Here is a 14644-nt window from a genome sequence, read left to right as displayed (position 1 = left end):
ATCGTCCTTTCACTCTGACCATCAGTTTGTGGATGATAGGCAGTACTCATGTCTAGACGAGTTCTTAATGCTTGCTGTAATGTCTGCCAGAATCTTGAAATAAATCTGCCATCCCTATCAGAGATAATAGAGATTGGTATTCCATGTCTGGAGACGACTTCCTTCAAATACAGTCGTGCTAACTTTTCCATCTTGTCATCTTCTCTTATTGGCAGGAAGTGTGATGATTTGGTAAGACGATCAACTATTACCCAAATAGTATCAAAACCACTTGCAGTCCTTGGCAATTTAGTGATGAAATCCATGGTAATGTTTTCCCATTTCCATTCTGGGATTTCGGGTTGTTGAAGTAGACCTGATGGTTTCTGATGCTCAGCTTTGACCTTAGAACACGTCAAACATTCTCCTACGTATTTAGCAACATCGGCTTTCATACCCGGCCACCAAAAATGTTTCTTGAGATCCTTGTACATTTTCCCCGTTCCAGGATGTATTGAGTATCTGGTTTTATGAGCTTCTCTAAGTACCATTTCTCTCATATCTCCAAATTTTGGTACCCAAATCCTTTCAGCCCTATACCGGGTTCCGTCTTCCCGAATATTAAGATGCTTCTCCGATCCTTTGGGTATTTCATCCTTTAAATTTCCCTCTTTTAAAACTCCTTGTTGCGCCTCCTTTATTTGAGTAGTAAGGTTAGTGTGAATCATTATATTCATAGATTTTACTCGAATGGGTTCCCTGTCCTTTCTGCTCAAGGCGTCGGCTACCACATTTGCCTTCCCCGGGTGGTAACGAATCTCAAAGTTGTAATCATTCAACAATTCAATCCACCTACGCTGCCTCATATTCAGTTGTTTCTGATTAAATATGTGTTGAAGAGTTTTGTGGTCGGTATATATAATACTTTTGACCCCATATAAGTAGTGCCTCCAAGTCTTTAATGCAAAAACAACCGCGCCTAATTCCAAATCATGCGTCGTAAAATTTTGCTCGTGAATCTTCAATTGTCTAGACGCATAAGCAATCACCTTCGTTCGTTGCATTAATACACAACCGAGACCTTGCTTTGATGCGTCACAATAAATCACAAAATCATCATTCCCTTCATGCAATGACAATATAGGTGCCGTAGTTAGCTTTTTCTTCAATAATTGAAACGCCTCCTCTTGTTCATCCTTTCATTCAAATTTCTTCCCTTTATGCGTTAATGCAGTCAAGGGTTTTGCTATTTTGGAGAAATCTTGGATGAATCTTCTGTAGTAACCAGCCAATCCTAAAAATTGACGTATATGCTTCGGAGTTTTTAGGGTTTCCCACTTTTCAACAGTTTCGATCTTTGCCGGGTCCACCTGGATACCTTCTTTGTTCACTATGTGACCGAGGAATTGAACTTCTTCCAACCAAAATGCACACTTTGAAAACTTAGCGTACAGTTTTTCTTTCCTCAATACTTCTAGCACTTTTCTCAAATGTTCTTCGTGCTCTTGATCATTCTTTGAGTAAATAAGTATGTCATCGATGAAAACAATGACAAACTTTTCAAGATATAGCGCACACACTCGGTTCATAAGGTCCATGAACACAGCGGGTGCATTAGTTAAACCAAACGGCATGATCATAAACTCGTAATGACCATAACGTGTTCTGAAAGCAGTCTTTGGAATATCATCTTCTTTCACCTGCATTTGATGATACCCGGAACGTAAGTCAATCTTTGAATAAACAGACGAGCCTTGTAGTTGATCAAATAAGTCGTCAATTCTCGGCAGTTGATAACGGTTTTTGATGGTAAGTTTGTTCAACTCTCTGTAGTCAATACACAACCTAAATGTACCATCCTTCTTCTTGTCAAACAAAACAGGAGCTCCCCATGGTGATGTGCTTGGTCGAATGAAACCACGTTCTAATAGTTCTTGCAGTTGGCTTTGCAGTTCTTTCATCTCGCTGGGTGCGAGTCTATAAGGAGCACGAGCTATTTGTGCAGCTCCTGGTACAAGATCTATTTGAAATTCAACAGATCGATGTGGAGGTAGTCCCGGTAATTCTTTCGGAAATACATCGGGAAATTCTTTTGTGACGGGAACATCATTGATGCTCTTTTCTTCAGTTTATACTTTCTCGACGTGTGCTAGAATAGCATAGCAACCTTTTCTTATTAGTTTTTGTGCCTTCAAATTAAAAATAAGATGTAGCTTCATGTTGCCCTTTTCTCCGTACACCATTAAGGGTTTTCCTTTTTCTCGTATAATGCGAATTGCATTTTTGTAACAAACGATCTCTGCTTTCACTTCTTTCAACCAGTCCATACCGATTATCACATCAAAACTCCCTAACTCTACTTGTATCAAGTCAATCTTAAATGTTTCGCTAACCAGTTTAATTTCTCGATTCCGGCATATATTATCTGCTGAAATTAATTTACCATTTGCTAATTCGAGTAAAAATTTACTATCCAAAGGCGTCAATGGACAACTTAATTTAGCACAAAAATCCCTACTCATATAGCTTCTATCCGCACCCGAATCAAATAAAACGTAAGCAGATTTATTGTCAATAAGAAACATACCCGTAACAAGCTCTGGGTCTTCCTGTACCTCTGCAGCATTAATATTGAAAACTCTTCCGCGGCCTTGTCCATTCGTGTTCTCCTGGTTTGGGCAATTTCTAATAATGTGGCCCGATTTTCCATATTTATAACAAACTACATTGGCATAACTTGCTCCGACACTACTTGCTCCGCCATTACTTGTTTCGACACCATTTGTTCCTTTCGTTCTGTTAACCCCTGGTCCGTAGACCTCACACTTCACCGCGCTATGACCATTTCTTTTACACTTGTTGCAAAATTTTGTGCAGAACCCCGAGTGATACTTTTCACACCTTTGGCATAGCTGCTTCCGATTGTTGTTGTTGTTGTGGTTGTTATTGTTGTTGGGATGATTGTTGTAGTTACTGTTGTTGTTGTTGTTGTTATTGTTGTTGTTGGGCCGTTTGTTGTAGTTGCGATTGATGTTGCGATTGTTGGGATAATTGTGGCGATTATTGTTGTAATTGCTGTTGTTGTTGTATTGGTGATTCTTATCACCGTTTTCCTCCCACTTTCTTTTGACTTGCTTCCCATTGGTCTCTTCAGCAGTCTGTTCTTTAATTCTTTCTTCAATCTGGTTCACTAGTTTGTGAGCCATTCTACATGCCTGTTGTATGGAGGCGGGCTCGTGTGAACTTATATCTTCTTGGATTCTTCCGGTAATCCTTTCACAAACGCGTCGATCTTCTCTTCCTCATCTTCGAACGCTCCCGGACACAATATGCACAATTCTGTGAATCGTCTTTCGTACGTGGTAATATCAAATCCTTGGGTTCGTAACCCTCTAAGTTCTGTCTTGAGCTTATTGACCTCGGTTCTGGGACGGTACTTCTCGTTCATCAAGTGCTTGAATGCTGACCACGGTAGTGCCTACGCATCATCTTGTCCCACTTGTTCTAGATAGGTATTCCACCATGTTAACGCAGAACCTGTGAAGGTATGCGTAGCATACTTCACTTTGTCCTCTTCAATACACTTACTTATGGCAAACACCGATTCGACCTTCTCGGTCCACCGTTTCAATCCGATCGGTCCTTCGGTTCCATCAAATTCCAAAGGTTTGCAGGCAGTGAATTCTTTGTAGGTGCATCCTACACGATTTCCTGTACTGCTAGATCCAAGGTTATTGTTGGTATGTAGCGCAGCCTGTACTGCGGCTATGTTTGAAGCTAGAAAACTACGGAATTCCTCTTCATTCATATTCACAGTGTGTCGAGTAGTCGGTGCCATTTCCTTCAAAATAGTCAAATGGAACAAGTTAATCATACAGAATATTAAGAGTAGTTAATAGTATTTCGTAGCATAATATGAACTCATTTATAAAAGGTTTTTCTTCATATTAGCGTTTTATAAGTTTAAATTCGGGTAGTACCTACCCATTAAGTGCATACTTAGTAGCTAATATACAATTCAACTACTACAATTCTATATGAAAAACTGATTATAATAATATTTCGCGTTCAAACTTTTATACAATATTTTACAAACTTACAATACCGCTTATTTTACATAAAGCATGAAATATAGCACACAATAACTTTGATACAAGATAGTTGTGAAGATAATTCTAGCTAGTACACAAGTCGTTCAGCAAAGGCAATAAAGACACGTAATTCATACGTCCAGAAACAAGTCATGCATTCTGGTTTTACTAAGACTACTTCCCATCCTTGGTTTTGTGGAACATAACCGTTATGGCCGTTGATAAGACAGCGTGTTGTAACGTCGTCAAAGGGACGAGGGTTACGTAATGACCAACAGTCTCGTAATAACCTAAAAACCTCATTTCTTACCCCAATTACCGACTCCGTCACTTGTGGGAACGTTTTGTTTAATAGTTGTAGCCCGATGTTCTTTTTCTCACTTTGGTGAGAAGTGAACATTACTAACCCGTAAGTATAGCATGCTTCTTTATGTTGCATGTTAGCCGCTTTTTCTAAATCATGAAGTCCTATATTCAGATACATTGAGTCAAAATAATTTCTTAACCCGTTGCGTAAAATAGCATTTGGGTTCCCCTCAATATATGCGTCAAAGTAAACACATCATAACTTATGGGTTTCCCAATGTGATATCCCCCATCTTTCAAACGAAAGTCTCTTATAAACCAAGACATTCTTGGAACGTTCTTCGAATGTCTTACAAACTGATTTCGCCGTAAATAGTTGTGCCGAAGAATTCTGACCGACTCTAGACAAGATTTCATCAATCATGTCTCCGGGTAGGTCTCTTAAAATATTGGGTTGTCTATCCATTTTGTGTTTTTATACTGTAAAATAGACAAGAGTTAGATTCATAAAAAAAAATACTTATTAATACAAGCAATTTTTACATATATCATAAAGCATAAGCACACTATATTACATATATTACACCATACGAATACAACTATCTTATTCTGACTCGCTCGTTTCTTCTTCTTCGGTTTTGGTTCGTTTTGCCAAGTTTCTAGGGATATATGATGTTTCCCTAATACGAGCTGTCGTTTTCCACAACGGTTTAGAAAAACCTGGTGGTTTAGAGGTTCCCGGGTCATTATTACAACTTAAGGGCTTCGGGGGTTGATGATACATATAAAGTTCATCGGGGTTGGAATTAAATTTCTCTATTTTTATGCCCTTTCCCTTATTGTTCTCTTTTTCCTTATTAAATTGTGTTGGGGTAATTTCTATAACATCATCGGAATCCTTTTCGGGATCCGATTCATCGGAGAATTGGTAATCCTCCCAATACTTTGCTTCCTTGGCGGAAACACCATTGACCATAATTAACTTTGGTCGGTTGGTTGAGGATTTTCTTCTACTTAACCGTTTTATTATTTCCCCCACTGGTTCTATTTCTTCTTCCGGTTCCGATTCTTCTTCCGGTTCCGATTCTTCTTCCGGTTCCGACTCTTCTTCCGGTTCCTCTTCGGGAACTTGTGAATCAGTCCACGAATCATTCCAATTTACATTTGACTCTTCATTATTATTAGGTGAGTCAATGGGACTTGTTCTAGAGGTAGACATCTATCACATAATATCAAACACGTTTAGAGATTAATATATCACATAATATTCACATGTTAAAAATATATAGTTTCCAACAAAAATGTTAAGCAATCATTTTTAAAGAAAGCACGGTCGAAGTCCAGACTCACTAATGCATCCTAACAAACTCGATAAGACACACTAATGCAAATTTTCTGGTTCTCTAAGACCAATGCTCTGATACCAACTGAAATGTTCCGTTCTTATTGATTAAAAACGTTCCTTATTAATTGATTTCGTTGCGAGGTTTTGACCTCTATATGAGATGTTTTTCAAAGACTGCATTCATTTTAAAACAAACCATAACCTTTGTTTCATAAATAAAGGTTTAAAAAGCTTTACGTAGATTATCAAATAATGATAATCTAAAATATCCTGTTTACACACGACCATTACATAATGGTTTACAATACAAATATGTTACATCGAAATCAGTTTCTTGAATGCAGTTTTTATACAATATCATACAAACATGGACTCCAAATCTTGTCCTTATTTTAGTATGCAACAGCGGAAGCTCTTAGTATTCACCTGAGAATAAACATGCTTTAAACGTCAACAAAAACGTTGGTGAGTTATAGGTTTAACCTATATATATCAAATCGTAATAATAGACCACAAGATTTCATATTTCAATACACATCCCATACATAGAGATAAAAATCATTCATATGGTGAACACCTGGTAATCGACATTAACAAGATGCATATATAAGAATAACCCCATCATTCCAGGACACCCTTCGGATATGATATAAATTTCGAAGTACTAAAGCATCCGGTACTTTGGATGGGGTTTGTTAGGCCCAATAGATCTATCTTTAGGATTCGCGTCAATTAGGGTGTCTGTTCCCTAATTCTTAGATTACCAGACTTAATAAAAAGGGGCATCTTCGATTTCGATAATTCAACCATAGAATGTAGTTTCACGTACTTGTGTCTATTTTGTAAATCATTTATAAAACCTACATGTATTCTCATCCCAAAAATATTAGATTTTAAAAGTGGGACTATAACTCACTTTCACAGATTTTTACTTCTTCGGGAAGTAAGACTTGGCCACTGGTTGATTCACGAACCTATAACAATATATACATATATATCAAAGTATGTTCAAAATATATTTACAACACTTTTAATATATTTTGATGTTTTAAGTTTATTAAGTCAGCTGTCCTCGTTAGTAACCTACAACTAGTTGTCCACAGTTAGATGTATAGAAATAAATCGATAAATATTATCTTGAATCAATCCACGACCCAGTGTATACGTATCTCAGTATTGATCACAACTCAAACTATATATATTTTGTAATCAACCTCAACCCTGTATAGCTAACTCCAATATTCACATATAGATTGTCTATGGTTGTTCCGAAATATATATAGATGTGTCGACATGATAGGTCGAAACATTGTATACGTGTCTATGGTATCTCAAGATTACATAATATACAATACAAGTTGATTAAGTTATGGTTGGAATAGATTTGTTACCAATTTTCACGTAGCTAAAATGAGAAAAATTATCCAATCTTGTTTTACCCATAACTTCTTCATTTTAAATCCGTTTTGAGTGAATCAAATTGCTATGGTTTAATATTGAACTCTATTTTATGAATCTAAACAGAAAAGTATAGGTTTATAGTTGGAAAAGTAAGTTACAAGTCGTTTTTGTAAAGGTAGTCATTTCAGTCGAAAGAACGATGTCTAGATGACCATTTTAGAAAACATACTTCCACTTTGAGTTTAACCATAATTTTTGGATATAGTTTCATGTTCATAATAAAAATCATTTTCCCAGAATAACAACTTTTAAATCAAAGTTTATCATAGTTTTTAATTAACTAACCCAAAACAGCCCGCGGTGTTACTACGACGGCGTAAATCCGATTTTACGGTGTTTTTCGTGTTTTCAGGTTTTAAATCATTAAGTTAGCATATCATATAGATATAGAACATGTGTTTAGTTGATTTTAAAAGTCAAGTTAGAAGGATTAACTTTTATTTGCGAACAAGTTTAGAATTAACTAAACTATGTTCTAGTGATTACAAGTTTAAACCTTCGAATAAGATAGCTTTATATGTATGAATCGAATGATGTTATGAACATCATTACTACCTCAAGTTCCTTGGATAAACCTACTGGAAATGAGAAAAATAGATCTAGCTTCAAAGGATCCTTGGATGGCTTGAAAGTTCTTGAAGCAGAATCATGACACGAAAACAATTTCAAGTAAGATTTCCACTCGAAATAAGATTGTTATAGTTATAGAAATTGAATTAAAGTTTGAATATGATTATTACCTTGTATTAGAAAGATAACCTACTGTAAGTAACAAAGGTTTCTTGATCTTGGATGATTACTTGGAATGGATTTAGAAAACTTGGAAGTAAACTTGCAATCTTGGAAGTATTCTTGATTTTATGAAACTAGAACTTTTGGAATTTATGAAGAACACTTAGAACTTGAGAACTTGAGAGAGATCAATTATATGAAGAAAATTGAAGAATGAAAGTGTTTGTAGGTGTTTTTGGTCGTTGGTGTATGGATTAGATATAAAGGATATGTAATTTTGTTTTCATGTAAATAAGTCATGAATGATTACTCATATTTTTGTAATTTTATGAGATATTTCATGCTAGTTGCCAAATGATGGTTCCCACATGTGTTAGGTGACTCACATGGTCTGCTAAGAGCTGATCATTGGAGTGTATATACCAATAGTACATACAGCTAAAAGCTGTGTATTGTACGAGTACGAATACGGGTGCATACGAGTAGAATTATTGATGAAACTGAACGAGGATGTAATTGTAAGCATTTTTGTTAAGTAGATGTATTTTGATAAGTGTCTTGAAGTCTTTCAAAAGTGTATGAATACATATTAAAACACTACATGTATATACATTTTAACTGAGTCGTTAAGTCATCGTTAGTCGTTACATGTAAATGTTGTTTTGAAACCTTTAGGTTAACGATCTTATTGAATGTTGTTAACCCATTGTTTATTATAACAAATGAGATGTTAAATTGTTATATTATCATGATATTATGATATATAATATATCTTAGTATGATATATATACAGTTAAATGTCGTTACAACGATAGTCGTTACATATATGTCTCGTTTCGAAATCATTAAGTTAGTAGTCTTATTTTTACATATGTATTTCATTGTTAATACACTTAATAATATATTTACTTATCATTTAACATAATTAACCAAGTGTATCAATATCTTTATATGATTCATATGTACCTAGTAAGACGTTGTTATAACGATAATCGTTATATATATCGTTTTCGAGTTTCTTAAATTAATAGTCTCATTTTTATGTATATAACTCATTGTTAAAATACCTAATGAGATACATACTTATAATAAAATCATTTTAACTATATATATAACCATATATATGTCATCGTATAGTTTTTACAAGTTTTAACGTTCGTGAATCACCGGTCAACTTGGGTGGTCAATTGTCTATATGAAACCTATTTCAATTAATCAAGTCTTAACAAGTTTGATTGCTTAACATGTTGGAAACACTTAATCATGTAAATAACAATTTCATTTAATATATATATAAACTTGGAAAAGTTCGGGTCACTACATGTTCCACAAGACAAAGGATGGGAAGTAGTCATAGTAAAACCAGAATGCATGCCTTGTTTTTGGACGTATGAATTACGTGTCTTTATTGTCTTTGTTGAACGACTTGCGTATTAACTAGAATTGTCTTCGCAACTGTTTTGTATCAGATTTTTTATGTGCTATATTTCATGCTATATGTAAAATAGCGGTATTGTAAGTTTGCAAAATATTGTATAAAAGTTTGAATGTGAAATATTATTATAATCAGTTTTCATATAGAATTGTAGTAGTTGAATTGTATGTTAGCTACTAAGTATGAACTTAACGGGTAGGTATTACCCGAATTAAAACTTATAAAATGCTAATATGAAGAAAAAGCTTTTATAAATGAGTTCATATTATGCTACGGAATACTATTGACTATTCTTAATATTCTATATGATTAACTTAATTCTTTTGGCTATTTTTGAAGGAAATGGCACCGACTACTCGTCAGAACTTGAACATGAGTGAGGAAGACTTCCGTGCTTTCCTTGCAGCAAATATAGCAGCAGTACAGGCTGCAATGCAAAACAACATTAACTCAGGGTCTAGCAGTGGAGTTAACTCCATAGGGAACCGTGTAGGATGCTCCTACAAGGCTTTCACTGCCTGTAAACCTCTGGAATTCGATGGAACTGAAGGACCAGTCGGACTGAAATGATGGACCGAAAAGGTCGAATCTGTGTTTGCTATAATCAAATGTGCTGAGGAAGATAAGGTAAAGTACGCCACGCATACCTTCACATGTACTGCGTTAACATGGTGGAATACCTATCTCGAACAAGTGGGATAAGATGCTGCTTACGCACTACCGTGGTCACCATTCAAACACTTAATGAACGAGCAGTACCATCCCAGAAACGAGGTCAATAAGCTCAAGGTAGAGCTTAGAGGGTTACGAACACAAGGGTTTGATATTACCACGTACGAACGACGATTCACAGAGTTGTGCCTATTGTGTCCGGGAGCGTTCGAAGATGAAGAAGAGAAAATCGATGCATTTGTAAAAGGGTTACCGAAAAGGATCCAAGAGGATATAAGTTCACACGAGCCCGCCTCCATACAAAAGGCAAGTTGAATGGCTCATAAACTTATAAATCAAATTGAGGAAAGGATTAAAGAACAGGCGGCCGAAGAAGCCAATACGAAACAAGTCAAGAGAAAATGGGAAGAAACCAGTGACAAGGGTTACAATTTCAATAATCAACCCAATAATCATAACTAAAATCACACCAATTTTCGCAACAACAAATGCAACAACAACAACAACCACCCCAGCAACAACTACAACAACTGTTTCAACAACAATAATAACCGCAACAACAACAATCCCAACAATAACAACAAGAGGCAGAAATTCTGCCAGAGATGTGAAGGATACCATCCAACTGGGCTCTGTACATCAGTGTGTACTAAGTGTAATAGAAAGGGCCATGGTGCGACAAAGTGCGAAATCTACGGATCAATGGCTAAGGGAACAAATAATGCCGGAACAAGTTATGCAGACATTACCTGTTTCGGATGATGGAAGAAGGGCCATTACAAAAATATGTGTCCAAATAAGGGGGATAATAATGGGAAAGGCCGAGGAAGAGTCTTCAACATTAATGCAGTTGAAGCGCAGGAAGACCCGGAGCTTGTTACGGGTACGTTTCTTATTGACAATACATCTGCTTATGTTTTATTTGATTCGGGTGCGGATAGAAGCTATATGAGCAAGGATTTCTGTGCTAAATTAAGTTGTCCATTGACGCCTTTGGATAATAAGTTTATACTAGAATTAGCAAACGATAAATTAATTACAGCAGATAATATATGTCGAAATCGAGAAATTAAACTGGTTAGCGAAACATTTAAGATTGATTTGATACCAGTAGAGTTAGGGAGTTTTGATGTGATAATCGGCATGGACTGGTTGAAAGAGGTGAAAGCAGAGATCGTATGTTACAAAAATGTAATTCGCATTGTACGAGAAGAAGGAAAACCCTTAATGGTGTACGGAGAAAAGAGCAACGCGAAGCTAAATCTTATTAGTAATTTGAAGGCGCAAAAGTTAATAAGAAAGGGTTGCTATGCTGTTCTAGCACACGTCGAGAAAGTACAAACTGAAGAAAAGAGCATCAATGATGTTCCCGTCGCAAAAGAATTTCCCGATGTATTTCCGAAAGAATTACCGGGATTACCTCCACACCGATCCGTTGAATTTCAAATAGATCTTGTACCGGGAGCTGCACCAATAGCTCGTGCTCTATACAGACTCGCACCCAGCGAAATGAAGGAACTTCAAAGCCAATTACAAGAACTTCTAGAGCGTGGTTTCATACGACCAAGTACATCACCATGGGGAGCTCCTGTTTTGTTTGTCAAAAAGAAGGATGGTACATTCAGGTTGTGTATCGACTACCGAGAGTTAAACAAACTTACCATCAAGAACCGTTACCCACTACTGAGAATCGATGACTCATTTGATCAATTACAAGGCTCATCAGTTTATTCGAAGATTGATTTACGTTCTGGGTATCATCAAATGCGGGTGAAGGGGGATGATATTCCGAAGACTGCTTTCAGAACGCGTTACGGTCATTACGAGTTTATGGTTATGCCGTTTGGATTGACTAATGCACCAGCTGTGTTCATGGACCTCATAAACCGTGTGTGTGGGCCATATCTCGACAAGTTTGTCATTGTTTTCATTGATGACAGACTTATCTACTCAAAGAATGATCAAGAGCACGAAGAACATTTGAGAAAAGTGCTAAAGTTATTGAGGAAAGAAAAACTGTACGCTAAGTTTTCAAAGTGTGCATTTTGGTTGGAAGAAGTTCAATTTCTCGGTCACATAGTGAACAAAGAAGGTATTCAGGTGGATCCGGTAAAGATTGAGACCGTTGAAAAGTGGGAAACCCCTAAAACTCCGAAGCATATACGCCAATTTTTAGGACTGGCTGGTTACTACAGAAGATTCATCCAAGATTTTTCCAAAATAGCAAAACCCTTGACTGCATTAACGCATAAAGGGAAGAAATTTAAATGGAAGGATGAACAAAAAAAAGCGTTTCGATTGTTGAAGAAAAATTTAACTACGGAACCTATATTGTCATTGCCTGAAGGGAACGATGATTTTGTGATATATTGTGACGCCTCAAAGCAAGGCATCGGTTGTGTATTAATGCAACGAACGAAGGTAATTGCTTATGCGTCTAGACAATTGAAGATTCACGAGCAAAATTATACGACACACGATTTGGAATTAGGCGCTGTTGTTTTTGCATTAAAGACTTGGAGGCACTACTTATATGGGGTCAAAAGTATTATATATACTGACCACAAAAGTCTTCAACATATATTTAATCAGAAATAACTGAACATGAGGCAGCGCAGGTGGATTGAATTGTTGAATGATTACGACTTTGAGATTCGTTACCACCCGAGGAAGGCGAATGTGGTAGCCGACGCTTTGAGTAGAAAGGACAGAGAACTCATTCGAGTAAAAGCTATGAATATAATGATTCACAATAACCTTACTACTCAAATAAAGGAGGCGCAACAAGGAGTTTTAAAAGAGGGAAATTTAAAGGATGAAATACCCAAAGGATCGGAGAAGCATCTTAATATGCGGGAAGACGGAACCCGGTATAGGGCTAAAAGAATTTGGGTACCAAAATTTGGAGATATGAGAGAAATGGTACTTAGAGAAGCTCATAAAACCAGATACTCAATACATCCTGGAATGGGGAAGGTGTACAAAGATCTCAACAAACATTTTTGGTGGCCAGGTATGAAATTCGATGTTGCTAAATACATAGGGGAATGTTTGACGTGTTCTAAGGTCAAAGCTGAGCATCAGAAACCATCAAATCTACTTCAATAACCCGAAATCCCGAAATGGAAATGGGAAAACATTACCATGGATTTCATCACTAAATTGCCAAGGACTGCAAGTGGTTTTGATACTATTTGGGTAATAGTTGATCGTCTCACCAAATTAGCACACTTCCTGCCAATAAGAGAAGATGACAAGATGGAGAAGTTAGCACGACTACATTTGAAGGAAGTCGTCTCCAGACATGGAATACCAATCTCTATTATCTCTGATAGGGATGGCAGATTTGTTTCAAGGTTTTGGCAGACATTACAACAAGCATTGGGAACTCGTCTAGACATGAGTACTGCCTATCATTCACAAACCGATGGGCAGAGCAAAAGGACGATACAGACTCTTGAAGACATGCTACGAGCATGTGTTATTGATTTTGGAAACGGTTGGGATCGACATCTACCATTAGCAGAATTTTCCTACAACAACAGTTACCACTCGAGTATCGAAATGGCACCGTTCGAAGCACTTTATGGTAGAAAGTGCAGATCTCCAATTTGTTGGAATAAATTGGGGTATAGACAGATTACGAGTCCGGAGATAATCCAAGAAACTACAGAGAAAATTATCCAAATTCAACAACGGTTGAAAACCGCTCAGAGTCGACAAAAGAGCTACGCGGACCTTAAAAGGAAAGATATAGATTTTGAAATTGGGGAGATGGTCATGCTTAAGGTTTCGCCTTGGAAAGGCGTTGTTCGATTTGGTAAACGGGGGAAACTAAATCCAAGAAACATTGGACCATTCAAGATTTTAGATCGTGTCGGACCAGTAGCCTACCGACTTGAATTACCTCAACAACTCGCCAATGTACATAATACCTTTCACGTCTCAAATCTGAAGAAGTGCTTAGCTAAAGAAGATCTTACTATTCCTTTAGACGAAATTAAAATCAATGAAAAACTACAATTCATTGAAGAACCCGTCGAGATAATGGATCGTGAGGTTAAAAGGCTCAAGCAAAACAAGATACCAATTGTTAAGGTTCCATGGAATGCTCGTAGAGGACGCGAGTTCACCTGGGAATGAGAAGATCAGATGAAGAAGAAATACCCGCATTTATTTCCAGAAGATACGTCAACACCTCCAACTGCTTAAAATTTCAGGACGAAATTTATTTAACGGGTAGGTACTGTAGTGACCCGAATTTTTCCATGTTTATATATATTAAATGAAATTGATATTTATATGATTAAGTGTTTCCAACATGTTAAGCAATCAAACTTGTTAAGACTTGATTAATTGAAACAGGTTTTATATAGACAATTGACCACCCAAGTTGACCGGTGATTCACGAACGTTAAAACTTGTAAAACTATATGATGTCATATATATGGATATATATATATATAGTTAACATGGTATTATGATAATTAAATATATCATTAAGTATATTAACAATGAACTACATATGTAAAAACAAGACAACTAACTTAATGATTTCAAAACGAGACATATATGTAACGATTATCGTTGTAACGACATTTAATTGTATATATATCATATTAA

This window comes from Rutidosis leptorrhynchoides, chromosome 4 (assembly GCF_046630445.1).
Source record: "Rutidosis leptorrhynchoides isolate AG116_Rl617_1_P2 chromosome 4, CSIRO_AGI_Rlap_v1, whole genome shotgun sequence".
NCBI lineage: Eukaryota > Viridiplantae > Streptophyta > Magnoliopsida > Asterales > Asteraceae > Rutidosis > Rutidosis leptorrhynchoides.
The sequence above is the reverse complement of the archived record's forward strand: the minus strand, read 5'-3'. Positions refer to the sequence as shown.